Source organism: Heterocephalus glaber, unplaced genomic scaffold (assembly GCF_053883595.1).
Source record: "Heterocephalus glaber isolate CG9 unplaced genomic scaffold, H.glaber_assembly_v1.0 deba00001673, whole genome shotgun sequence".
NCBI classification, from domain to species: domain Eukaryota; kingdom Metazoa; phylum Chordata; class Mammalia; order Rodentia; family Bathyergidae; genus Heterocephalus; species Heterocephalus glaber.
In genome coordinates, this window is record NW_028258410.1 from 13,650,672 (window position 1) to 13,672,636 (window position 21,965).

The 21,965-nt window shown below is 47.3% G+C and overlaps 2 long non-coding RNA genes across 2 annotated transcripts in view; both read left to right on the forward strand.

The window, feature by feature from the left end:
- The window catches only part of LOC110344559 (uncharacterized), a 146,897-nt gene extending 144,414 nt beyond the window's left edge, over positions 1-2,483 (forward strand). Inside the window, exon 4 of the long non-coding RNA XR_015445985.1 lies at positions 181-2,483. This is a non-coding gene — a long non-coding RNA (uncharacterized LOC110344559). The remainder of the gene's footprint in view (positions 1-180) is intronic.
- Positions 2,484-11,039: 8,556 nt separating this feature from the next.
- LOC110344565 (uncharacterized) overlaps positions 11,040-21,965 on the forward strand; it is a 44,201-nt gene continuing 33,275 nt past the window's right edge. Inside the window, exon 1 of the long non-coding RNA XR_002387218.2 lies at positions 11,040-11,169. This is a non-coding gene — a long non-coding RNA (uncharacterized LOC110344565). The remainder of the gene's footprint in view (positions 11,170-21,965) is intronic.

Genomic DNA, 21,965 nt, shown 5'->3' on the forward strand with positions numbered 1-21,965 from the left:
TGCAGCAAAAAGTCACCGCCGCCCTTGTGTAACGCACTGGCCCTGGGCTTCGCTGGCGGGGCCTCTGTCCGCGTCCGCACAGGGTTCGAGAGCACACAGAGAAAGGGGACGGCGTTTCCCGGTAAAAACAAGTGTTAAAGAGGCCTGTTTATTCATTTATTCTCTCTTTATTTTATTTAGATTTTCCCGTGTGTTTAATGCGCCGCGAGTCTGCAGCAAGCGAGTGGAAGACCCGACACAGAGGGGCGTGGAGTTTCTGCCCCTGCAGGGAGCAGCGTCAGGCGCTGGAAGGACAGGGCCTCGGCGCGGTACCAGGCCTGGTCTCAGACCCCACGCCCGCCGGACACAGGCCTCGGCCTCCTGTCACTGCCGCCCTCTGCCCTGGCCAGCCGCTGCCCCCGGCGGCCACTGCGGGCTCTGTTCCTGCAGGGCCTGCGAGAGAGCACACCTGTCATCCAGCACTGGGAGGCTGAGGCAGGCAGATCCATCTTGAGTTTGAGTCCAGCCTGGGCAAAGTAGAAACTCAGTGAGACCCTGTCTCAAAATAAACAAGTTAGAAAGGGCTGGGGATGTAGCTCTGTGGAAGGGCCCGAGTTCAATCCCCAGTACGGGGGGGGGGGGTCTGATTGGCTTTAACCCGTGTTGCTCACCTCCTCTTGCCCAGAGCAGGTGCATGCCTTGATTTTCGGGCTCAGCCAGACCTGGAGCGCTGGCTGCAGGGTGGGTTTTGCCGAGGAGGGGCCGGGCTACCCGCCAGAAAGCGCACACTCTGAAAGGGCCGGGGCACCTGTCCCCAGCCTTTCTTACTGGCTTTTGTGGGCTCTGCTGCTCTCCCCTCCCCGCCTGCAGACCACAGGTGCACCCTGGAGGTGCCCCCAGCTTGGACCTCCACTGGGGCTTCTGGGGGAGAAGAAACTTCTGGGGGCCTGGAGAGCGGATGTCACCGTCCCTGACCTGTCTGCTCCGCCTGCCTGGGTCTCCATCTCCCCTGCGGGGACACCTCCCTCCACTGGCTGCGGAGAAGACTTGGCTTCCGGAGTGGGACTGAAAGGGTCCCACGACAGCCCGGGAGCGAGGGACTGTGCCGAGCACCTGTGATGGTTGACTGACTGTGTGAACCCAAGAAGTTTGGGAGACAGTAGCTCAGCTAAATCGGCTCAGCAGTTGCACGCCCTAGGGAGTAGAGGCCATCCTAGGGCCGCTCTTCCCGCTTACCTGTGTCGTTTTGTTTGCTCCCCTTAATCCTGACCTGCACTCTCACTGCTCAGGGCACAGGTTATGACGCTGGCCTTGAGAAGCTAAATAACTTAATGTCTTAACTGGTAGATCTCAGCTCAGGCTCAGGTCTGGATCCCATAGTTCCTCCCTGACGGGCCTCACCTGCTCCGCCGGTTTGCAGCAGGGAGCCCTGAGTCTGTGAACAAACTTCACTTGTTGCTCAGCCTCTGGGTGGCAGGGGTTTGGAAACAGCTTACCTAGCACTTCCTCACTCACTGGGGGCTGAGAATTTCGGTTGGTAAATGTAATTATTCTGGGGCTGGGGATTTAGCTTAGTGGTTTCACCGCCTGCCTCGCAAGTGCAAGGACCCGAGTTCGATCCCCGGTACCCCCTCCCCCCAAGAAATGTAATTATTTCTGTCAATGAATTGGCATTGTGTTCTTTTCATGCCTGAAAAACGAGAGGCACTGGAATTCTGGATCCCGCCCTGGCACACAACCTGGCCCAGTGCTTCAGGTTGTAAGTAGGCGGCGTCACACCAGCCCCGGCTCTACAGTTCTTTGTTCCTGCACTGCCAAGTTTGTACTGGTCGTTCGGATGACACAGTGCATCATCACAGTTCTCATTCTGTGCAAAGGATGGTTGTGCACTGTGGGATTGTATCCGTCCATCTGTAGCTTTTGGTAATAGAACGTCCTGTTTTGTGTGCAGAGATGACACTATTAAATACTACATCTTATTTATTTATTTTTTTTGGTACCGGGGATTGAACTTGGGACCTTGTACTTGCAAGGCAGGCAGCAGAACCATTGAGCTAAATCCCCGGCCCTACATTTTAGTTTTTACTTAGTAAAATAAACCATTTGGGCAATTTTTAACTATGATTGTGCTGTTTTCTGGGGTGAAATTGTGAAATGTTACCCGTTCATGAAGTGTAAAATTTAGACCACTATCCTGCGTCCTGCTTAAGGTGTAGTAAATATGTACATGTATAAGATGTGCACGTGTAAGATGCCCAAATCTAAGGGTGCAATATGGGGTTAAATAAAATACAGTGGACCCTCAAGTTGTGACTGGACTGACATACGAACAACTTGGGTTAGTTAGGTAAATAGAAGATTCATCTACCTCTTGTCATCTATAGCGTGTTCCCAGGTACATCTGGATCTCAGCAGTATTGACTTACAACTGACTTGAGTTACAACCAGCCCTCAGGAACTGATCGAGTTCGTAAGTCAAGGATCCACTGTAGAGAAATAAGTAAATGTAGGAGCAGAAAAGAGCATTTGTCAGTTTACTCCATCAGTGCTGGATAATCTATCTTTTTCATTTTTTTTTTGGCACTGGGGATCGAACTCGGGACCTTGCCCTTTCGAGGCAGGTGGTGAAACCACTGAGCTAAATCCCCGGTCCTATCTTTTTCACCTTAGCTCTTCTGGTGGGAATAGAGGGTGAAGTCATAATTTCACATTACGTCCCCATGATTCCTCGGTCATTTTCCCTGTCCTGGGGCTCAATACCTGACACCGGCACGTTCAGGGAGGAGGGGTTTATTTTGGCCCATGTTTTAGAGCTTTCAGTCCTTGCATGGTCAGCTGGCTTCAGGTAGAAGTGGCAAAGTGGAAGGGTCTGATGGAAAAAGCTGCTTATGGTGGTGATCTGCAAGCAGAGTCAAGGGAGGAGCTGGAAGGAAGAGAAACCCTTCCGGGTCACACCCCTAGCGACCTCGCTTCTGACCTGACCCCACCTCCGAGCGGAAGTCAGCTTTAAGGCCCGTAATCCACCTTCCACAAGCCTGCCTCTGAGTGCATGAGGCTTTTGGGAGACATCTAGCTATAAACTGTAACACATCAGGATGGCTAAAAAGAGTTTCTTGTGTCTCCTGGAGTTATAGAATATCGTATAGCTTTAGAATGCAGTTATTGCTAGAGATGTGGGGTAAGTGCTCATTTTCCCTATTAATTACACATTTTTAGAGCAAGGAGACAATATTATAGATATCTCCAATGACGCCAGGTGAGTTTAAGTGATGTTTGTTGGGCTCCTTCCTGTGTGTCAACATACACTTGTACATTTTATATATTTGCTGCATTTAATAAGTCACAGCTACAATTATTTTTGATGCTTGACTTGTCTCAACTTGGGCCACTCATGGCTCCTCATTTATCCCCTGGACATAACCCCGTTACCCACTGATTGGTTCTTTGCTTTGAGACAGCAGTATGACCTACACCAAACTTCCCGTCTTGTTCACAAGTGAAAACAACTGTCTAGAATTCATTCTGAAAATCACAATTATTGTTTCATGTGTATTGCAATTAATATTTTAAAAGATAATGTCAAGTTGCCTTCCAGATGACGGAACAAATTTATCACCCATACCTACCTGAAAAATGGGAGTCCTAAGTCTTCCTTCATTTTTGTTAGCTCTTGAGATTATTAAACATTAGTGCTCGCTCCAATCAGGTGGAAGTAATACTTATTTACTTGCTGTTTTTCCCTTTTCTCAGATGACTGTTGATGTTTAGCATATTCTTGCATATGTATATTTGCCATTTGAGTCTTTTATTCTTTTGGGTTTTTTGTGTATATATCTTTTACTCGTTTTTAAGTGGGCACCCTCCATCAGCTTTTTAGAAACTTACCTCCTAAGTCATTTAAAATGAATTCCAAGGCAGATTTCATTAGCAGGCTGCCAAAGATGGTTTATTCTCCACGGCTTCCACCGGGTGGCACTGTTCACCTGCTTGGAGAGCAGAGACTCCGGGAAGCCGGAAGTCGGTTAATTTTACCGATGCCACCCACCTGCTCTCGCTTCTAGGCTGCTTCGGCTTAAGAGGGTCAAGAGATGATGTCATTCCATGAGCACGCCCATCTGTTGGGTGAAATTCAGAGCAAAATCAAGGCCAACAGTAATGTGCCCCTCTCCCGGCCCCTTTAAAGGGTCCTGAAAATTGACTTTTCATGTTAAAATGGGCCAGTCAGTGTCATTGAAAGCAGCCACGTCTCAGGACCTTCAAAGTGCTCTATCCAGACACTGAGATCCTTTTGCCTCTTAGATACAGAAATATTTCCTCTGGGTAGCAAACCTGTGCATGCTACAGTATGCATTCGGGGGCTGGTAAGGCTGGATGTGTGGTGTGTGATGTGCATTTTCTCTTTTCATCTGCTAACTGTCTGCCTTTCAACCTGCAAGGGGTTGGCAGGCTGAGCAAATTACCTTTGTTAAACCTTACTTCTTTATAGGAGTTGATATCTATTTTTAAAATTTTTTGGACCACAATATGCACATAATAGTGTCTAACCAAAAGTAAAGTTAATATTTTATTTTACCCAGCAGTGATATCAGGAAACAGTGTGACCAGTCCCAACCCCTCTCCTAGAGCTTGTCCTATGGTTCCTTGCAGCCACCCTGCCAAGGGCTACTAAAAGCACGACTTTCCTGGTTCTCTCCACAGGTCAGGGTAGCCTGTCTTTGCATATTGCATTGACAAACGCAAACAGAGAACCCTCACTCGCATCTGTTTTATTTTTCTCTCAACATTATGTCTGTGAGATCAATCCATATTGTTGAGTGCAGCAGTGATGTTTCATTGCAGTCTAATATTGCTTTGTGTAGGTTTGCAGTGGTGGATTCTATTCTCGTGCACCTCTTTTGGAACGTATGCGGAGCTCTTGTGCCCCAGGGAAGCCTGTGCTCCTAGATGCTGTCTGGGACAGCTTTTCAGTGTGGTTTGTGTCCAGGTATGCAGGCCCTATCACTGCTGGGGGTTCCATTGCTCCGAGTTCCCAGGAGCACTTGGCGCTGTCTGTCCTTGTCATCTCTGTCATTTTAATGGGAGTAAAATGTGAGACCTGCTCAGGAAGGTCAGTTTTTTAGTATGGGGATGTTGAAGTTTTAATTCCCTGCCCACTTGAGAAATCAAAGGGCTAAAGCATTTGAAATGAGAAATCAGTGAAAAAGAAAAGAAGACTAGGGCTGTAAACATTTATTAGCTCGTACACTGCTGTTGAAAAGCCTGAGTGCAGTTTTACTATGTTGGAAGATATATTTTAAAAAGACCATCCACCAAATCCACATTAGTGAAAAAACGGGAAAGACACTTAGTGTGCTTTCTTTTCTTTTTAATTTTCACAATAACAATTACTCTTTTATTTGGATGATAAAAAAATCTTTGCCAAATATAAAGTTGCAAAAAATACAGTACAATGGAACCCCAAGAAAATGAAACATCACGAGTGGTGATTTAATGCAGCTGCTGATCGACCTTTTCCTCTACTCCATTCTCCAAAGAGGTTGAGCAGAATTTTGCCTCGCCAGCCCTGGTGGCTCACATCTGTAATCCCATCTCCCTGGGAGGCCGAGGCAGGAGAACAGCAAGTTCAAGACCAGCCTGGGCAATTAAAAAATTTAGTGAGATCCTGTATCAAAATAAAGAATAAAAACAAAGCTGGGGATACAGCTCAGTGCAGAGGTCCTGGATTCAAACTTCTGCACAACACACAAAGAAAGACTGAGACTGTTTTAGGGGAGGGGGAGACGGGAGGGGCGGGCAAGGCCAACCTGCAGAAGCGGCCAGGGACTCGGTCTCGGGCTCCCCCAGGCTAGGAAGGAGGGAGGCAGGGGGAGGGACCCAGAGTCACTGGAACGCCCGGCTGTCTTCCCGGACCAGGCTGGGGAAGTCCATGCCAGGTAGCAGATTACGAATTCCTGGCGGAGCCGGAATCCAACGCCCAGAAGTCTCCGGAGAGATTCCAGGCAGAGCCGACTCCCCGCCGCCAGGTGGCGCTGCATAGCACCCGGAACGAGACCTTGAAACCCATACCAGGCCATGGAAGTCCTGCGCGGCTGTCGGGGGCTGCCTGTGGCATTCCTCCAGCCCGCGTTTCGTGTGGCTAGATTCTGGGGTTCCACTCAGCACGCTATGCTAATTAGAAACCACAGGCCCACTTCACACTAGGCCTCTGTTGACCAGTCCAGAAGCTCTGAGGCCAGGCCTGGGGAGAGTCCGCTGCGTACAGACGGAGTCAGGGAGTGGGAAGGAGGCGCCAGCTCCCCGGAGGGCTGCCGGGCCCTGACTGTGTCGGGAGGGACACACTGTGGGCAGCAGAGCAGCCCCGGCCTCCGGGAGCTGGCGCGTCCTCGGGACGGGGGACGCTGGGTGGCGAGAGCTGGGCTGGTGCACGAAGCTGCTGGGAGGGACAGCCCCGAATGGCCACGGAATCCCGCCTCAGAAGCAGTTTGGTGCCCACACCATGGGACCCCAGGCGGCTGCCCGGAGCCCAGGTTCGGCGTCTACTCAGCCTCACCGAGAGCTTCCTTGGCTTCCTGCTGGGTCACCTCAGGGCAGTCACTCTGAATTCCTGGTAGGCTTCCTGAGTTAGAAAGCAAACCAAATCAGCCCTGGGTCCCTCCGTGGCTCCCGGAATTCCAGAGGCACCGTCCAGATGGAATTAAGAAAGTTTCGTAGAATGCCTCGGTGGGGTTTTAATGTGTGGTTCATGGCAAGAACTTCCAGAATGTTTTTTCCTCCCGCTCATCATTCCTCTCCTCCCTCTGTCTCTGGCACCTGGCAGAATCCACTCCCCCAACACTTTCCAGGGACAGGATGGGCCAGCCTTGGATTTTTCTCTGTCCTTCTGCTCTTCTCCTTCTCCAGGAGACCTTAGATTCATTCCCCATCGGTTCTGCCTCCTTCCTTTGGGGTGGGTGGGAGAATAAAGGGAATGTAAACTGCATTTGGACCCTTTTCAGTGACGCCAGAGAGGAGTAAATAAAGGGCCAACTTTGTATGATTCACCTCTCAGTGCTACTCACTGAGCCCTGTCTGCCCTACAAAACTTGAGCAAGGCTTGTGCAGTTTCTGTTACCGAGACAGTCCTGAAGTTCCCCAGGGTGTGTTCTCCCATCTCCCACCACCCGTGAGCCCTACTGGGTGGAGAAGTCTCTGAGAGCAGACTCAGTGTTTTCTGTCTCCATATTAGCACGGAGCTCTTCCTCCATTCCTCAAGTAACTGATGACGAATCAAAGAGGATGAGGAGCAAGTGGAGTAGAGACGCCTGAACAAGCCAGCAGGTGCATGTTCCAGATCATTCCTTCCACTTGGGCCCCCAGAGAAGGAGCTACACAGGCAGTGGCCATTGAGTGGCCCCCACAATTGTGGAAGAGTGGGATTTGGGAAAGAGGAGGTGGGGCCAGCCCGATTTGGAGTTGGGGGTGACACGGGAGTGTATGAATGTGCATGCCAGGCAGCAGCCCAGCTTGACTGAAATGCAAGTGGGAGGGGTCAGCTGGAAACAGACTGAACCTAACCGTGAAGGGAGCCTGGGTTATGATCAACAATCCGATCCCAGACTTTGTCTCACACAACAAGGACCAGGGTGTTTTGTAAATGGAGGAGTGGCTGGATCACAGCAAGTCTTCAGCAAGATAAATCTTGGCCTGAGTTACGCAGCACGTGCAGGAGTCTGAGCGTGAGCCCCACATCCAGGTCTGGGGACTCAGCTGCTCCCTACCAGCTTGGCATCAGCCAGTTTTCTCAGCTGCAGAATGGGGCCCCTTTGAGAACCCACCTCAGGGTCTTTGGGCAGATTCAGCCAGAGGATTAGAAAGTGGCAAACCTTACACATGTTTTGAACAGTGCCAGACACTTGCTCCATGCCTGGTAACTATTAGCTGCCACTTTTATTATGGCAGATGAACAAAATGACGAATCTCTTTCTCTCTCCCTCTGCCACTCCCCCCTCTGCCTCCTCTTTCTCCCCTCCCCCTTCCCTCTTCCTTCCTTCCCTTCTTCCCCTTTCCTGTGCTATTGCACTGTTCTTCCTGTCCCCAGGCAGCATTTGTCTTCTCCTTCCACTACCAGTAGCAGCACTTTATTGTCCTTCTCAGGCATGAACTTTGCTTTCTAGACCTCAGCCGAAACCTCTAGTTAGTAGAAATCACTGGCACATTATAGTTTTGTTGCATGATGTCCTTGGATTTTAACCTTTGTCTTCCCAATCTATTTCTTCCTCCTTAAAGTGTGGGTTACTGGGGGCCCTGCTTCTCAGGGTTGTTTTGAGGGTTAGGTAAGACCCCCAGCACAGAGACCCTAAGGAAATACCTACCAACAAGGGCTTGGCACAGAGTTAGCTCTTGTCTCACTGCCCTTCTTTTAAAGAGTGGCCAAGGCTGTCTTTGATGCCTGGGATGCCATCTTCCCCACCACTCCCATTCTCTTTGCCAAGTTACGATCAGATAATGTTTTCTGCATGAAGTTTTGTTCCTTCTCTTTCGAAGCAACGTCTTCTTCCTTCGGCATTTGCCTTCTCTACCTGTTGGCTAGTTTGGGATGCCACAACAAAATACCACACGATGGGTGACTTGGATAACAGGTATTGATTTTCTCATAAGGCTGGAAGTTGAGGGTCCAAAATCAAGGTATTAGCAAGGTTGGTTTCTCCCGAGGACTCTTTGTGTGGCTGCTTCTCAGTGTGTGTGCACATGACCTTTCTTTGTGTGCATGGATTCTTGGTGTCTCTCCATTGTGTTTGAAGGACCCCAGTCATGTTGGATTATAGCTCCACCTTTAGGATCGCACTTAACCTTAAATACCTTTTTAAAGGCCCTAACTACAGCCACATAGGGGATTAGGGTATCAATAGATGAGCTTTGCCGGGACATGATTCAGTCTATAACACGCTCATGTGACACTCATAATACCCTAGCTTGCTTTGCAATCACTTGTGCACTCATAAAATATAGCTGAAATGTTTGCAGTTGAGTAGATAACTATTTGACAACTATAACTCCCTCTCTCCCACCCCTGTGGGTATATTACCCTGCATCCAGCTTTGGTCTGGGCTGTGTGACTTGCTTTGACTGATGGAAAGTCAGCAGATGTGTGCTAGCTCTTGCAATGTTCTTCTAAGATTGGAGTTGTCCTATTGAGTTATTTCCTTTTCCCATGTTTCCCAACATGCTTCAGAAGCTTCCGGTCTAACAAGGATGAAAGACCCATCGGGTGGACCTGACCCAAGTTGCATCCTGAACTGAGCCCAGCTGAGCTCCTTCTGCCCTGCAGATGTGTACGATGTAAGTGCTTGGTGTTGGCGAATCTGAGCTTTGATGTGGTTTGTTATGCAAGATTGGTTGGACGACAACTGACTAATGGAATCTTACATCCCATATTCTGGAACCAAATGCATTAGCTCATGTACTTTTCATAAAGCATCCAATATACTTATTTGCTCATTTAATAGGTGAAGAAATTGAAACTCAAGAGAGGAATGCCTAGGATCACATGGCCAGGCAGTAGCAAAGCCAGGATCTGAAGCCAGGCCAGTATGATGCCTGCATTATATGCCCTGTATGAGATTTCCATTGCTATGGGAAAACACATGAGACAGATCAACTTAAAAGAGGAAGGATGTATTTTGGCTCATGATTTCCAAGGTTTCAGTCCATGGTCCCTTGGCTGGTTGCTTTGGAGCATGGAGAGACAGCACATGGCAGACATTTGTGCCAGAAGAAAGCTGCTTACCTTATGGGGCTCAGGAAGCAACAAGAAAGAGGAGCAAAAGACCAGGACCCCAATATATTTTCAGGGACACCCCTTCCCAATGATCTACTTCTTCTCACCAGACGCCACCTCTTGAAGTTTTCCTCACCTCCCCGTGGCACCATTAGCTGAGGACCAAGCCTTGGACACTTGGCCTTGAAGCCCTTTGAGGACTTCCCAGGTCCAAACCATAAATTCCCTGGTGCTGTGAGCTCCCAGAAGGCAGAGCAGTCACTTTCATCAGAGCTGGAACTAGAATTTCTGGGCTTTTGACTTTCCCTTTAAGGAATGCTAGAAAACTCAGAAAACTGCTTTTATTTATAGCATTTTTCCAAACTACCCTGGGGACAGGGGATGTGGATCTAGGGGCTCTTTTTTAATCGTCTGGATCAAGTGCCGTAGAACTGCTTTCATTTTGAGATGCGGAGCAGCGTATGTGGCAATCAGCTTGCAAAGCCTCTTTGATCTGTAGACTGAATCTCCCAGATCTCGTACCAACCACAATTTTCAGTAATTCTCCTGGACTTGTCTTCTGTACCTTACCAACCAGCAGACAACATGGCACTTCTTTACCTTTCCCTTTTCCTTCCCTGTGTCTTCTTTTTTGGTCTTTTTCTACCTGTCCGCTGATTCTTGGTTTGGGGGCATATGGTTGAATCAATTAATAGAGGATTTGCAGAACCACAAGTACAGTTATTAAAGGATGGTGTAATTAACTTCTTCAGACTAATTGAAAATTTTCATTTAGAAGGAGCAGCCAAGTGCCTCCTTGCTTAAACGGCTTCCTCACATAAAACAGCTCTCATGAAAAGGTTCTTTAATGTGTATCCATAAACCCGAGACCTCTGAGGCTGCTGCAAAACTTTTCAGAAAGAAATAAAGTCATTTCTCTCTCTCTATCCCTCCTCCTACCTCCCTTAAATCATCCTTGCCATTATAAAAAGTCTTCATGTGTTGGGCTGCTCCTCAGGTACAGAAAAAGGTCAGAAGAAATGGGCTGGAGGAGAGAGGCTCTGATGTGATGAGCCTTTTGGTTGGGAGAGTGAAGAGCAATAGTAGCCTCATGGCTCTTCCTTGCCTTTTAAGGTATTTGGGCCAGGCCTCTAGGCCCATTGGGTAGGGCTTTCCCATCTGGCCCAGTCATATGATCCAGGTTTGCCCAATCAAATGACTGGACTTACTGGTCACAGGACATGATTGGTTCAGAGGTTGTCATGTGACTCTTTAAATGGAACAATGACATGAAATCTGAAATCTTTGCAGGAATTATAGAACAGAGAAAGTCAGTTTGAACTGGAACTCTAAGCTGCAAGGACATGGCCTGGAGCTGTTGGTAGCCATCTACCATAGGGAAAGGAAATTGTACCCTAGAATGAAGCCAGCACCTGAGAAATCTGAGTCAGAGGGTAGGTGTCACAGGGCCTGGATCCTTCTCTGACTGAATCATCCTCAACCCTGAGCCTTCCTGTTATGTGTGTGCCCGCATACTTATGGAACGTCTTTCCTCTCACCCTGAACTGGGCAAGGCTCTGTCTTTCCAATTGAAAGAGAGTAACAGAGCAATCTCAGAAAAAAGTGTTGGCTTTGGGTACCAAGAAAGGGCAGACTGCGCTCCTCATGGCAGGGAGAGAGGCTGAGCCTCAACTCCCGGGTGGGAGGACGGTGGGTGCTAGAAGCCTAGTGAGCACAGTCAGTCACCTCCAGTGGAATGGCTGTGGTCCTGGGATCTGCAGCCAGCAGACTCAGCGTGAAGTCCGTTTCTGTTACCTCCAAGGAGCTTGGTTTGGGGGCAAGTGAGTGGTGCTTTGTGAGCCTCGGTATCCTCATGTGTGAAGTAGAAATGATGACTGTGATGACCTCATGATGATAACTGTGGCTCAGATTCGTATCTATGGAGTGCTCAGCTTGGTGCTAAAAACGTTGGCTGTAATTGCTCTAGGCAGGGTTTGTGCCAACTATTGTATTTAATGGAGAATTAGGGCAGTCAGAAGTGACCACAGGAGGGCTCAGCCCATCAGTGAGAGGAGTTTTTAGCCAAGAGAAAGTCAGTTCTATCACATATGTCTATTAATCACTTGCTTGTTCACATTCCTCATAGGGAAAGCAGTTTGGGTTTCAGGACCATCATGGCCGTTATGCGTCAATGCTGTGCAGAGCCTTGTGCATGGTGGCTGCAGGTGGTTTCCAGTTCCACCAGAGGGCACAGGCTGCAGTGAGAAAGATTAGCTGGGTGGCTGCAGGATTCTTCAGGCCAGGCGCATTGGTGATGGAAGACCTAGGCTGACAGTTCAGAGCAACAGGATAGCAGTCCACAGCCTAATTCCTGCAAGCAGCTGCAGAACTGTAGCTGAATGATAAAGATCTCTGTTTAACCCCTACAAGAACACTGCATGGTAGATGTGATTATTTTCGCCATTTTACACTAAGAGGAAAAATGCTTAGAGGGGTTGTGGTTGTGTCACTTTCCCAAGGTGGCACCTGGCACATGAGAGGTGAGAATTTTTTTCTGCAATATGGGGGATCAAGCCCATGCTGAGTTACACCCCAACTTTTTAAAAAATTTTATTTTGAGACAAGTTCTCCCTAAATGGTCAGGCTGGCCTTGAGCTTTTGATCCTCCTGCCTCAGCTTCCTAAGTAGTTTATATTACAAAGGGAGGTCTCAGTAGTTTCACTATGGAGCATTCTGATCTGAGTTTGACTGGGTCTCAGTAAACAGAAAGGAAGTGCTGCATCCAGAAGAGGACCTATATTGGTCCTTCCTTCAAAAGATCCTGGTCTCACTCTGGCAAGAGAAGCATCAGCAGTTCTTACAAAGAGCAAGAAAAAGTTCCAGGCAGTTCCATAGCTTCCACCTCATCGTGGCTCACAGCTGATAGTTGGTAAATATTTGTAGGATGTGTAACCGATTGGCTCCAAAAGTACCTCTGCAACTGACAAATGCTGTGTCTCCATGCACAAATCTAGGAGGTAAGTTAGCCTGAACTTTATATTTGTGGGATCTGAGGTCAGACTGCCTGGTTTCAAATCCTGGCCTCTTCACTTTTACCCAGTATGACTTTGCCCCAGTTACTTGACCTTTCTCAGCCTCATATCCTAATCTATAAAGTGACGTCTTAATTAGTTTTCTTGTTGCTGAGACAAAATGCCCAATTTTATAAGTTAAAGGAGGAAAAGTTTATTTTAGCTCAAGGTTTGTAGAAGTTTCAGTGAATGGTTGGCAGGCTCCAAGGCAGGCTGGCATGGCAGAGGGGCATCGTAGAGGAGAAACAGTCTATGGCAGAGCAGGGAAGGCAGAAAGTAGCAAGCAGCAGACCTGTCCCCCTTTTTATTCCTTCCAGGCTACATGCCTTTTGAGTGGTGTTGCTCACACCGAGGGTGGGCCACCATTCATCCCAGCACCACACCCTTAATCCACATTCACACACCTTAATTCAGCCACCTTTGAAACTCCCCACCTATGACCATATGAAGCTCTGGGGGTGGGGGACACATAAATTCAAGCCATAACAAGTGGAGATCCCAAAAACATCTATGTCAATATAGCATTGTGGTGGATATTGAATGAAATAATGCTTTGTGCCAGGCCTGCCATGAGTGCTGAGGGAGTGCTCATTCTTACCACAATCACAGCTTCCTTTCTTTAACCTCACTATGAAGGCAGAAGGGATCCAGTTCTCCTCCCCATCACGAAGTCATCCATCACAATTATTATCACTTATTCCCATTATCCTTTTCTCATTCTCCCAGACATGCAGGGAAATAGCAATTTAATTTTAAATTAGCATTTCTCTTTGTCTCTCTCTGCCTGGGCCCTGTGTCATTATAGTGGCTGTGTGGTGTTTATGTGAAAAAACTCTTTGGTTAATGATACATCACTGGGTTGCTGTTGAGCACCAATTGTGAAGTAGCAGCCAACAGCACTAAGTAAAGTAAACACAGCATAACCTTTCCTTCTCTGTGCCTCGAGTACTGCCTGAAAGGAGCACACAGCTTCTCTTTCTTTGTAGCTAACTCATAAATGGAAGAAGCAGGTAATAAATGTTGTGGGTCTGGTAGGTTTCCAGGGATTCTGAGAAAGAGAGGAGGAGGCTGCCAGAAAGCCATAGCGGGCACAAGTAAGCCTTGAAACTGGGTGCCTTGCCCTTCTGCAGCCAAGGAAAGAGAGTGGCTCCCAGTGCACCCTAACTGAGGAAGGGTACACTCTAGGCCACAAGGGCTGGGGTGCTTTTCACTGGAGAGGCTGGCTTGTAACATCCATAGCACCAGCAGGTAGGTCCTGGCTTTTAGGGTGTCTCCCCAAACTGCTGAGGCTCATGATATTTAGAGCGGGCAGAAATCTTCAAGTGCAATCTGGAAAAAGTCAGATTCCATTTATGGACCTCAGTTTCTCCTTCTGCAGATAAATAGCTTGACTTAGTTCTGAAAAATAACAGCCAATGTTCATCACATTCTCCATCCATCCCAGGTATGACTTAAGGACCTTTGTATGTATTAACTTATTTGATCCCCACAACAAAACCTGCTTGTGTTGTAGGTGAAGAAGCCAAAGCATAAGTGCCCAGGAACAGTTGCAGAGCTGGGAGATGACTAGGGCATTGGCTCCAACCACACTCCCATGGCCTTTGCAGTGGTGGAATTGCCACACCTGGGCCGTGGGTTATTGTGCCATCTTTGTTCCAGGGCAAGTGTGAGGAGCCAGTGTAGTTACACACAGTGCTGCCCATTTCCCTTGGGAGCCACTCTCTCCTGTGGCTCTGGATGGGTTGACTTCTCCAACTCGTGATACACACGTGTGGTTCAGGCCTCATCCATGATGGCTCCACATTCCCTGGCAGCAACAGCTGGTCCAGGGGTGGTCGAGTCCCCCTTGCTAGGCCCTAATACAACTACAGTGTCAGCCAAGGGCAGCTCTTCTGTCCCTGAGCTGTCAACCCAGCAGATGCAGATGTGTGCTCCTGAGAGCCTCCATGTGGAAACAGGGCCCTTGAGAATAAGGCAAAGAGGGAGGAGGAGAACACACACACACACACACAGATCATCATTGCAGATGACATCAATAGAATACCTAGATCCTTCCATGAGTAGACTGATCAATTATTTGACCAATGCAGTGCCTTTTCTGCTTATGGCCCCTAGTTGAGATGTACTAGTCTAGATAGATAAAGATTGAATTTCTATTGAAACTTCCGTCTTGGATCTCATTTCTGTAGGAGGTGGTAGGAACACACTTGGGAGTGTGGTCTTCCAAACTTCTGCACCACACCAATGTGGCCAGTGGCATTAGGCTTTCAGAGTTGGGGAAATCTTCTTGAGCCATTGGTTACAGTGTGGTGCACAAGTGCTCTGTGTGGGGAGCTATGGTAATGAACAACAGAACTGGCCACTGAAAGGCTGAGTCACTCAGCTCGGAGGTTGTCAAGTGCTTCCGGTAAGAACCCTTCTGTCGCTGCACGTGGCACCCATGGCAGCTGTTAACCCAGCAAGCTGGTGCAGAGGCTAACAGCTTCTACAGAGAGGTTAGGCTGCTGATAGTGCATATGAGGCCATAGTCCTTCAGGGTCCCCTGTTGTCGGTCACTCGCATGCACTGTACTCATCTAAGTGACTCCTGCTCTCTGCCCAGCCACTCTTACTCAGTTAAAATGTTACCTCCTCCAGGAACCCTTTGCTGGCATTTTGTCCTTATTGGGCCACCATGACAGGTGTCATGGACACTGTTGGAGCTCTGCTGCCACATCCCCTAGGATCCCTTTAGCTGTTCCAAGTGCCCAGGCTGGCTTTATGGGCATCTGTATCCAATCCCTGCCCCTCTGTGGTGGAAAATTCCTCTTGTCCACTCAAACTACACCAAGGAGGGCCAGAAGTACTTGAGTCTGGGTCTCCTGGATGGTTCTTGCCAAGGCTGATGGGCAGGCATGGGTGCATGGGAGTCTGGCTCATTGGCCATAGCCTGGGGCAACCCTGAGGTATAACTCACATCTCCGTGTCCTTTGTGTGGTCAAGCAAAGTTGCTCTCTGCATAACTTTGCTGATGTCCACTCCTTGCTCAACTGCCTCCCTTTCTCTCCTGCTCTACCTCTGTCTCCTGCCTGGTTCTCAGGAGGTGTTTTGTCCATACATCACCTTCATGTCCAGACACTCCACTTTTACCTCCCTGTCATTTCTCTCCTCACGCTGTGCCCTCCTCCTTTGCCAGTCTTAGCAGAACCTTAAATTAGACACTTAATTATTTACTGCTGGTATCTTCCAATAACATGCATTCTGGGAAGGCAAAAATCATTGACATTTTGGTTGTTGAATCTCTAGAGTGTAGAGCAGGATGTGCTACTTATTATTGTTATTTTATTAATAGTTACTTAAAGACAGGCATAAGTCTTTTATCAATAGTAGTACATACATTTATATTCTTCACTTCATTTAGCAAAGGGCTTTATTGATATGAGATCAGTGTTGATTGAATTAATCTATGATACTGATTACTAATATTTATTAAGTAATGTGGGGGAGGAAGCTTATCTTTTCCTTTTACCCATCTTAGGTTCATTAGGTAACAAAAGACAGATCACGAAAACAAAGCATATGTATTTGTTTAATGTAAGTGTCTTAGTCACTTTCCTTGTCACTGAGACATAGTACCTGGCACTTACAAATTAAAGGAGGAGAGGTTTATTTTGGTTCATATTTTCAACCATAGTTGGCTAGCTCCAAAGCAGGAAGGGCATGGTGGGAGGGTCTGGATGAGGAAAGCTGCTCCCCTGGTTGCCAGGAAGCAGAGAGGGAGTGAAGGGAGGAGCTGAGGAGGGAGATCACCCTTCCAGTCACACCTCAGTGAAGTGCCTCTTTCTACCAGGCCCTGCCTCCCAACAGCACATTACAATACTGAATTCAGGAGATGAATCCACTGATGAATATAGTGCCCTGTGGTCCAATCACTTTCCAAAAGCCCTGCTTGAGCATATGAGCTTTAGGGGGACATTCTTGATCTAAATCATAACTTTCCTCCCCCAGCTCTCCAAAGACTAATGTATACCTCTTTATGTAGAATGCATTTAATCTGTCTCTAAGAGTTGCCAACATTTTAACAGTTCCAGCACTGGTGAAAAGTCCAAATCCAAATTTTCCTATGCGATTTAAGGCAAACTCTTTGCTGTAAGCCCCTGTGAAAATAAGAAAGAAAGTTGAAAACATTTCCAATGTGCAGTGGCCCAAGGTAAACTTTCCCATTCCAAAAGGGAGGAATAGGTGGATAGAAAAAAAAATTGCAGCAAAGCAAGGCTGAAATCCAAAAGGCAAAATATCAAATCCCATCATTCCATATCCAGTACCCGGGCAAGTGGTGGCAGGATGTGAATGGCAAAAGGCTTGGGCAGCCCCACTCCTGCGGCATTGTTGGTGCAGCCCTCATGGCCTCTCTCAGGCAAGCTCCACTCACTGCCTGTGGGCTTCCTCAGTAGATGTCCCAGTTCCTGGTAACCCCAGCTTCCTGAAGTCTCCACTGGCCTTTTGGCTTCACTCGCACATGTTCATGTACTGTCCTCTCAGAAGCACACTGCCTGGCCTCCCAGGCCTTCTGAAATCTGGATGGAAGACTCTGTGACCCCATAACTCTTACATAATGCATGCCTATAAAACCAGAACCATGTAGATAATGCTAAGGTGTATGCCAGCTTGAATAATAGCTGGGCCCCTTGGATTATGGCTGTACCAACCTCTGAATGGCTGAATGGCTGAGCACTGTGGGCTGAATTCCAGGAAACTAATTCTCTAGGCAGCAATTTCCAAGCAGGGGATAAGGGGCTGTCTTCTTAAAGGAAAGACTTATAGCTTTGCACCCTTGAGCTTTTGATGGGTGGGGTCTTGTGGATTCCTGAGATGCTCCCAAGGAATCTTTCATATTATTCTGATACAAGCTAATTTGTTTCTTTTTAATGCTAATCTTTTCAACAGTCATGTTTCCTTGGAAAAAAACTTTACAGGCCCCAATTTACAGGAGCTTCCTTTCTGGCCAGCATTAAAAATTTTTCAAATTATTCAGCTCTGCTGCTTGGTCCTGATTCTCATGGCAAATTTTAATAAAAGAAACAAACAGTACCCATGCTACTGCCTGAATGTTGAGGTGCCTTGAAATTCTTCTCTGCCAGATTGATTAGTCCACTGCTCTTAATCTCAGTCTCCCTGAAAGTCTTAGGACATGAATAAACTGTAGTCAAATTTTTTGCTAAAGCATAATACACATGACCTATAGCTCAACTACCAATGGAGTCTTTGTTTCCAGTTGGGACCTCCTGAGCCTAACTTTTACTGTGTTCACTTCTATCAGCATACTGGTTTTCTGACTCCAACTAAAATCTCCCATCAAGCTCAGGTTGTAGCATTCTAGGGCTACTCCAACTGGGATCTCCAAACCTTTCCAAACTCTTCCCATGAACCAGTTCCAAAGGCTTCTAAAGCACATGGGCAACAGCCTCATTTGTTGGTACCAAAATCTGTCTTAGTCACTTTCTTTGTTGCTGAGACACAATACTTGACTCTCACAAATTAAAGGAGGAAAAGTTTACTTTGGCTCACGTATTTTTTTCAGTCCATAGTCATCTGGCTTCAAGGTAGGAAGGGCATGGTGAAAAGGTCTGGATGAGGAAAGCTGCTTACATGGTGGCCTTGAAGCAGAAAGAGAAAAGCGAGGAGCTGGGGAGGGAGACTCTGCCTTCCAGAACACATCCCCAGTGAACTGCCTCTCCCAGGTCCCCTCCTAATAGCACATTCAACTACTGAATCTGGGGAATCTACAGATGAGTGCAGCATCCTTTTATAGCTTATAGATGTCTCTCCAAAACCTCATGCACTCAAAGGTGGGGCTTTTGGAAGGTAATTGGATTATAGAGGTTTATTGCTGACTTGTGGTTAGGAGGTAGCATCTGGTCAGAAGAGGCAGGTCATTGTAGGTGTGGCTTGGAAGGTTTTATCTCCCTCTGAGACTCCTTCCTTTGGGCCTCTCTCTTTCCCTGCCACCATGTCATGAGAAGCACTCCTCTGCTGTGCGCTTCTACCATGTTATCCTACTGTGGAGCTGGAGACTATGGATCTCTTCTTCCTTGAGTTGTGGGTATCAGGTATTGGCTCTCAGCAATGAGAAAGTGACTTAAGACAATCCTCATGATCCAAAGCCCTGCCTCGGGTTAAACCTGCATCAGGAAATGAAGACCTACAGAAATGATGAAGCTGGAGTGGTTTTGGAAGAGGGTCTGCTGAAGCGTTGACAGTGTGGAGTGTGAAAGGGCAATGGGGACATAAGGTATATGCACTAAACTTGGGCAAGTCTAGTGAGGCCTGTTTTCTCAGACTCTTCTTCGTCCCCATGTCTTTGGAGGTAAGGATGCTCCTTGACCCTGAGTTTGCGGGGCTACCTCTCATGGTCTATTCAGAGGTAGGTTGGAAGATTCTTCCAAGAGAGTGTAAAATGTCTTTCCTGTGCATGTCATTCTCTAGTATGCCAAGATGCCATGTCTCACTAGGTCCTTACAGCCATGCAAGAACACATAGTATCTATACTTTTGAGTCTGCATGGCAACAGAAAAAGTCATTGGCAGCTTCAGTTTTAGTTACCTTGAAATCCCATTATCTTACTGGAATTAAGGTCTCCCTCCATTTTTCTTTCTGGAAATAAGGACTTTGATTGGCCTTTCTTGGGTCATATGCCCTATCCTGGGCCAATCACAGTGTTGAGATCAGAAGATGCTTATTGGCCAACCTGAGTCACACGCCCATTTTGAATGGAGGCAGTCCTAGATTTGAGTTTTATTTACTAGAGGACGGAGGGACAGTTTTTGAAAGCAAAGAAAGGGTATTGCTAAAGGAAGAAGGAGAAAGGAATCTGGGCAGACAAAATCACTTATCAGCTCCATTTCCCTCAATAAATTTGTTGTTCAGGACATGAAATTAACCAATGTATAACTTACAGGATTCCCTTGTTAGGGTTAATAAATTTTGGCATGATGGAAAGAATTGTAAGATTTTCTGATGTGGCACCAATCCTTAAATGATGACCAGTGGCTAGTGATGCTGTTCTTTGGGGACTAGGGTTTTGACTGATTTTATCTTTAATATCTTTACTTGATTTTCATTTTTTGCAGTGTTGGGTCTTGAACCCAGGGACTCATACTTGCTAGGCAAGTCCTCTACCGCTGACAATAACTCAGCTCTAATTTAAATTTTTAAAAAAGTAATCCAGTCATGTAGATAATATTTAAAATACTAATAAAAGGATATGTAGTGAGAAATAATCTTCCTGTCCCTAATTTCCATGCCTTCCACAAACAGAGCTTGTAATCACTGTCTGTAGTTTCTTGTTAATATTTCATATGATGTTTTTATTCATCTAAATAAAAATATATTTTCCCCTTCTTAAAATAAGTCATCCTGTGCTCACTTCAGCAGCACATATACTAAAATAAGTCATCTAACTATGTATATTGTTCTATATTTGCTTCTACTTTCCATACCTATCTTAGACTTCCTTCCATATTTGAATATAAAGTCCTTATCTGTTCTTTTTTCAGCTTTCTGCTACTCCATTACCTGGCTACCCTGTGATTAATTTAGCCAGTCCTCTGTGGAGGTATTGCCAATCAGTTGAGGGTTCTTTGCTCGATTCAGATAGAAATCATGAGTGGCAAAGTGCAGCTCTGCCAGTGGCCCGGATGCTGCAGGGCGATGCCAGATGCTGCGGGGAGACAGCTGGTTGCTCCTGACTGTCGCTGCTCTTTGCTGGCTGCCAGTCTCTGGAGCTCTGCAGGGCTGACAGCCCCTAGTGTTTGTTGCTCTTTCTTTCTTTCTTTTTTTTTTTTGTACCAGGGTTCGATGTTGCTCTTTCTTTTGAGATGACTGCTCTGGCACACTACTCAGTATAAAAATCATGAGTAGATTTATGAGACCTTCCAAGCTCACACTACCCAAAAAATAAATCACCAGCAGATTTACAGGACTGCTGGAGTGAGCCTTATCTTAGACCTGTGCAGAAGCTCAAGAGGGTCAGTATACCATAGGGAGCTCTTCGACACTAACCAGAGAAGTGTTAAGGGAGAGCTGCTTATATAGCAGCTGCAGGGCTGTGATTGGCCCAAGTACAGACCTGTAATTGGTTCAAATTTGGCCTGCTGATTGACCCAAGTGCAGGCTTGTGATTGGTTCAAGCGGGTGCCAGCCCCAGGATAGCCACACTGTTCTAGCAGGGATTCAGTGAGTAGGAGAAGGTGTGCAAGCTGTTTGCTTGACAGCTGTTGCATAATGGAGGAAAAATGGGGGCTGAATTGGAGGAATCTTCTGGAGAGCTGGCTGAGTTCCTGAGTGCCTGTTGGGCTTGGGGAGGGTAGGGATGTCAACAGTGAGTCCAGGTCTCTCTCTCCCGGATCTCAGCCAACTCAGGGCGGCTGTCGCCCTCCCACATGACAAGATGCGGGGGCACCACGGCTGACAGTGGAGCTGCCCTGGAGCAGCCCGGAGGAGAGGGGCTGCTAAACAGGCAGGGAGGACACCCAGGGAGTTGTCCCAGTTCACTGGGGAGGGGGGCAGCCGAGGAGCAAGAAGGGAAGTGAGTGGAAGGGCAGCCTGACAGCCACTGGAGCTGGGCAGGCAGCGGAAAGAGGAAAGACTGGGAGCCTCCCGTCTGCCTCAGAGGCACGTGGATCATGCAGTCCACAACTTGCTCTTATTGGAAGGAGCACAGCAGTGAATAACCTCAGGACTATGTCATTTGCATATGCGTGATTCCATATGTAAACTCACACATCCATGAATAAATTCTTAGGAGTAGGGTTTACCACTGAGTTTACTGTGGGTCAATGGTAATGCATTTGTAATTGCTGAATGTGTACAGAAAATTGCAGAAATTTAAATCTCAAGAGCCAGCAGTGGTATCCATGACCCACACACCCAGCCCCACCAACCTGAGGAATTATGGACATTTTTGACTCTAGCTGCTGTGCCCATTGAGAAGCGGTGCCTCCTTGTTCTCTGCCCTTCCCTTGAAGCCAAGGTTCACGTTTGTAGCAAGCGATCATTGATAACCATGAAATGTGCCAGCCCTGGTGATTTGCAGATGGGGCAAAGAGTGTTAATGAAACTTGGGAGGGAACGGAATTGAGAGCAATTGTAAACATAGAAATAATGAAAGCAAACATAAAGATGCCAGAGGCACGGTAGGGA